The sequence below is a fragment of the Nicotiana attenuata genome, unplaced genomic scaffold, assembly GCF_001879085.1.
Source record: "Nicotiana attenuata strain UT unplaced genomic scaffold, NIATTr2, whole genome shotgun sequence".
NCBI lineage: Eukaryota > Viridiplantae > Streptophyta > Magnoliopsida > Solanales > Solanaceae > Nicotiana > Nicotiana attenuata.
The window spans coordinates 163,358-168,990 of record NW_017671686.1 but is presented as its reverse complement, the minus strand read 5'-3'; positions in this window follow the sequence as shown (position 1 = coordinate 168,990).

Sequence of the window (5,633 nt, the reverse complement as noted above, 5' to 3'; positions counted from 1 at the left end):
AGCATAGTTACTTGGGATTCTGGATTGGTGTTCCATATTGTACAGGCTCGTGAACTTCAAATTTTGAAGTTCTTTTTTAAACAGAAGAGGCAAATTAGGTGCTGGGACATCTTAACACCCTCATATTCCAGCTGAGTTCCACGAACTATATTACTCTTAAGATTTGGAATAGTAGAAAATTATTCACAAGTACAGCTGGATAAACATAGATAGGAAAGTCCCTCCAAATTTTCTAGCTTGAAGACTAATAAAAGATGAAGTTCTAATGCAGAATTACCTTTTAGTGGGTCCAATAAATCAACAATCAAGGAACTACTATATTTTCCATTGTTACAACATCAAATTTGTTAGTTTGATAGTTAAATAGTAGTAAATAACCATAGTCCCATATGTATTAGGAGTAGGACATGTATTATATATATAGGGCTCATTGTATCATTGTCAATAATTAATCAATAAGAATATTTTCTCCCGTGCTTCTCACATGGTATCAGAGCATTGGTGAGATAATTATCGTTGTGCGTCATTCCAACGACATCCGGGAAGAAATCAGTCGTCACCGTGCAATTTTTCGGTGGCCTAAGTGATTGTTTGCGTCAAAGTCATTATTTATCAGTGTTGTGAACAAACCAACACCACCACAAGGGCCACCTTAGCCCCGCGATCAAATCCGGAAAAAAAACCCGCCGGAAAACTCATTTCCACGCGCCCTCACGCGCCGGGCAGAGTAAAGATTTTCCGGCGAGATCTGTGCACGCACCGGGCGCGTGAGACCCCTTCCAACCATTTTCCGATGAACTTCCTTAGGGAAAGGTCACTTGCAGATCTATTCCGAGTTGACTAGTGCTATCCCTGACAAATTCAGACAAATTTGGAGTTTTCCGGCGAGCTACAGTGTTTCCGGCCAGATTTTGGAGAAAGTTTCTTTTGAACAATGTAATCGTCTTACTTTTCCGAGCCTACCCATCAAGTTTACATCATATTTTGACGACTTTTTTTATTTTCCGGCGAGCTACAGTGTTTCCGGTGAACAGTAACAGTGAAACAGTGACTTCCAAACAATTTTCTGACCTTTTCCGGCGTAAACATTATAATGTCATTCTTATTAGAAGCATTAGACTCACAATTCGTTGGATCAAATGCATTAAATCCAATCCAGATGGTTTCTTTGCCGGATTATATGGAGTTCCTTCAGTACAAAGCACGTAAACAGACATCTTCAAGATTAGCCTCTGTTGTTCCAACAAATAGTAGCATGACTGGTGTCTCCCAATCTTCACCTTCTGATTCTTGGGTCATTGATTCAGGTGCATCTAATCATATTTCTGGTAACAAATCTCTTTTCACTAGTATCTCATATTCTCAATCTCTTCCAACAGTCACAATGGCCAATGGGTCTCAAGCCATGGCAACTGCAATAGGTCAAGCAAGTCCAATTCCTTCCTTACCTTTAGACTCAGTTCTTTATGTTCCTGGTAGTCCTTTTAATCTCATAGCCGTTAGTCGCTTAGCCAAATCACTTAAATCTGCTGTTTTATTTCTTGATGACCTTGTTTTTATACAGGAACGCAGTACAGGGCGGATCATTGGTACCGGACGTGAATCAGATGGACTTTATTACCTTATCCTTGCAAAATCACATGGACTCGCATCTTGTCTTCCTCCAATAACTTCTCCCGTTACTGATTCACCAGATTTATTACATAAACGGTTAGGACATCCCAGTTTGTCAAAACTTCAGAAAATGGTACCTGGCTTATCTCACTTGTCCACTCTAGAGTGTGAGTCGTGTCAGCTCGGTAAGCATACCCGCTCCCATTTCCCGCGGCGTCTTGATAATCGAGCAGAGTCACCTTTTACTTTAGTCCATTCAGATGTTTGGGGTCCTAGTCGGGTTAGTTCTACCTTAGGATTCCGCTACTTTGTCAGTTTCATTGATGATTATTCCAGGTGCACTTGGATATTTTTGATGAAAAACCGATCTGAGTTGTTTTCTATTTTCCAGACCTTCCACGCTGAAATTCAAAATCAATTTGGGGTTTCTATCCGCGCATTTCGTAGTGATAATTCCCTAGAGTATTTGTCTTCCCCATTTCAGCAGCTTATGAACTCCCATGGGATTATTCATCAAACATCTTGTCCGTACACATCCCAACAAAATGGGGTAGCTGAAAGAAAGAATAGACATCTTATTGAAACTGCTCGTACCCTACTCATACAATCTCAAGTTCCGGTGCGTTTTTGGGGGGATGCAGTTCTTACATCTTGTTATCTTATTAATCGTATGCCATCTTCAGCTATCCAAAATCATGTTCCATTCTCTGTCCTGTTTCCCCACTTACCTTTGTTCTCTCTTCCTCCCCGTGTCTTTAGGAGTACGTGCTTTGTTCATGACCTTACTCCAAGAAAAGATAAGTTAGCTCTTCGTGCTCTTAAGTGCATATTTCTGGGTTATTCGGGAAAGCAAAAGGGATATCGATGTTATTCTCCTGACCTTCAGCGATTTCTTATGTCTGCTGATGTTACCTTCTTTGAAACCCAATCATACTTCACAGGTCCAGTTAATCACTTAGATATTTCTGAGGTGCTACCCGTTCCTTCTTTTGGAGATTCAGTCCCTATCTCCCATACATCTTCCTCCATAGATCCACCGCCTACAGTTCCAGTTGCAGCTCCACCACCTATAGCTCCAGTGAAACCACCGAGTCCAGTGCCACCACCTAGTCCAATTCCACCAACTATAGCTCCAGTGCCACCACCTAGTCCAGTTCCACCAACTATTGCTCCAGTGCCACCACCTAGTCTAGTTCAACCTTTTACAACTCCACCACTCCTGACTTATCATCGTCGTCCGCCCCCAGCATCAGGCCCAGCTGATTCACGTCCTGACCTGACCCTGCTAATATTGCAGACTTGTCTCCTCTTAATCAACCGATTGCACTACAAAAAGGTATACGGTCCACGTTTAATCCTAATCCTCATTATATCGGTTTAAGTTACCATCGTCTCTCATCATCCCATTGTGCATTTGTGTCATCTTTGTCCTCTGTTTCCATCCCTAAGTCTACAGATGAAGCACTGTCTCATCCCGGATGGCGACAGGCTATGATTGACGAGATGTCTGCTTTACATACGAGTGGTACATGGGAGCTTGTTCCTCTTCCTTCGGGTAAATCGACTGTTGGTTGTCGTTTGGTGTATGCAGTCAAAGTTGTTCTAGATGGCCAGGTTGATCGACTTAAGGCTCGTCTTGTTGCCAAAGGATATACTCAGATATTTGGACTCGATTACAGTGATACTTTCTCTCCCGTGGCTAAAATTACATCAGTCCGCCTTTTCCTATCCATGGCTGATGTTCGCCATTGGCCTCTCAATCAGTTGGACATTAAGAATGCTTTTCTTCACGGTGACCTTGAGGATGAGGTTTATATGGAGCAACCACCTGGTTTTGTTGCTCAGGAGGAGTCTAGTGGTCGTGTATGTCGGTTGCATCGGTCCCTCTATGGTCTAAAGCAGTCTCCTCGAGCCTGGTTTGGTAAGTTCAGCACAATTATTCAGAAGTTTGGCATGACTCGTAGTGAAGCTGATCACTCTGCATTTTATCGACATTCTGCTTCAAATCTTTGTATTTATCTGGTCGTTTATGTTGACGATATTGTTATTACCGGCAATGGTCAGGATGGTATTAGTAAGTAGAAGCAACATCTCTTCAGTACTTTTAGACTAAGGATCTGGGCAAATTAAAGTTTTTTCTGGGTATTGAGATCGCTCAGTCTCGCTCAGGTATTGTAATCTCACAACGGAAGTATGCCTTAGATATTCTTGGGGAGACAGGAATGACAGGTTGTAGACCTTTTGACACTCCGATGGATCCGAATTCTAAACTTCTGCCAGGACAGGGGGCGCCTCTTAGCGATCCTGCAAGATATAGGAGGTTGGTTGGTAAATTAAATTACCTCACAATGACTAGACCTGACATTTCCTTTCCTGTGAGTGTTGTGAGTCAGTTTATGGATTCTCCCTGTGATAGTCATTGGGATGCAGTTGTCCGCATTCTTCGGTATATAAAATCAGCTCCAGGCAAAGGCTTATTATTTGAGGATCGAGGCGATGAGCAGATCGTTGGATACTCAGATGCTGATTGGGCAGGATCACCTTCTGATAGACGTTCTACGTCTGGATATTGTGTCTTAGTAGGAGGAAATTTGGTGTCTTGGAAGAGCAAGAAACAGAATGTGGTTGCTCGATCTAGTGCAGAAGCAGAATATCGAGCAATGGCTATGGCCACATGTGAGCTAATTTGGATCAAACAGTTGCTCAAGGAGCTAAAATTTGGTGAGATTAGTCAGATGGGACTTGTGTGTGATAATCAAGCTGCTCTTCATATTGCGTCAAATCCAGTGTTCCATGAGAGAACTAAACACGTCGAGATTGACTATCACTTTGTTAGAGAAAGGATACTCTCGGGAGATGTTGCTACAAAATTTGTGAAGTCGAATGATCAGCTTGCTGATATTTTCACCAAGTCCCTCACTGGTCCTCGTATTAGTTATATATGTAACAAGCTCGGTACATATGATTTATATGCAGCAGCTTGAGGGGGAGTGTTAGTTTGATAGTTAAATAGTAGTAAATAACCATAATCCCATATGTATTAGGAGTTGGACATGTATTATATATATAGGGCTCATTGTATCATTGTCAATAATTAATCAATAAGAATATTTTCTCCCGTGCTTCTCACAAAATTCAAATTGAATAACTCACTCTGCCTTGGCTTTGATTTCTCAAGTTCTGCACATGAGAATGATATGCCCAGAGGCGGTTAACCCCCAAGCCACTAAAGCGGCCGCTTTAGGCCTCACAAAATTAGAGGCCCCAAATGCTACTCTTTTTATATGTAATTTAAATATTAATTGTATTTATTAAATAGTGATAAGAATTTTTTCAACCATCTTTTGCTACCTTATCACCAATCGTTAATAACATAGTTTTATATTTTATGTTATCTTTTATTGGAGTTGTTTGAGAAAATTCAAATGAAGGTGAAACGCAATTAAATCTGTAGTTAGTTTCTAGTTCTTCATACTCCAACTTGAATAAATTTTATTTACAACTCTAACTTTGTAAGATATTTCCTTTCAAGATCTCTGTAGACACGCTTAAAGCTAATTAGATCATAAAATAATTATCATCTTTGTAAATACAAATTTCTACTTGATTGTTACTTTGGGAGGCAATGCTATATAGCAAGTTATGTTGACGGTCATGTAAAAAGAAAAAAATCAAAATTAAACTTAATAAAATCTTATCAAAGGTTAGTCATATTTCAACAAAGATTAAAGGGGTTGATAACACCGTCAAGATGAAATTGCATCTCAAAAAAGTAAAAAAAATAAAAAATAAACTTTAACAAAAATATCTAAAATTATTAAATAAATTTAAGGCCTCTTATTACGTCTTGACTTTAGGCCTCCAATACCATTGAGCCGCCTCTGAATATGCCAAAGGGACATTGAAAAGACTAATAAAAAAGAAGCACAAAAGAGAATGGTGCTTACAAATTAATGAACAAATAAATATTATTAGTTCCACTTGAAGCAAGAATAGAAGATAAACTCTGCGGAGCACAG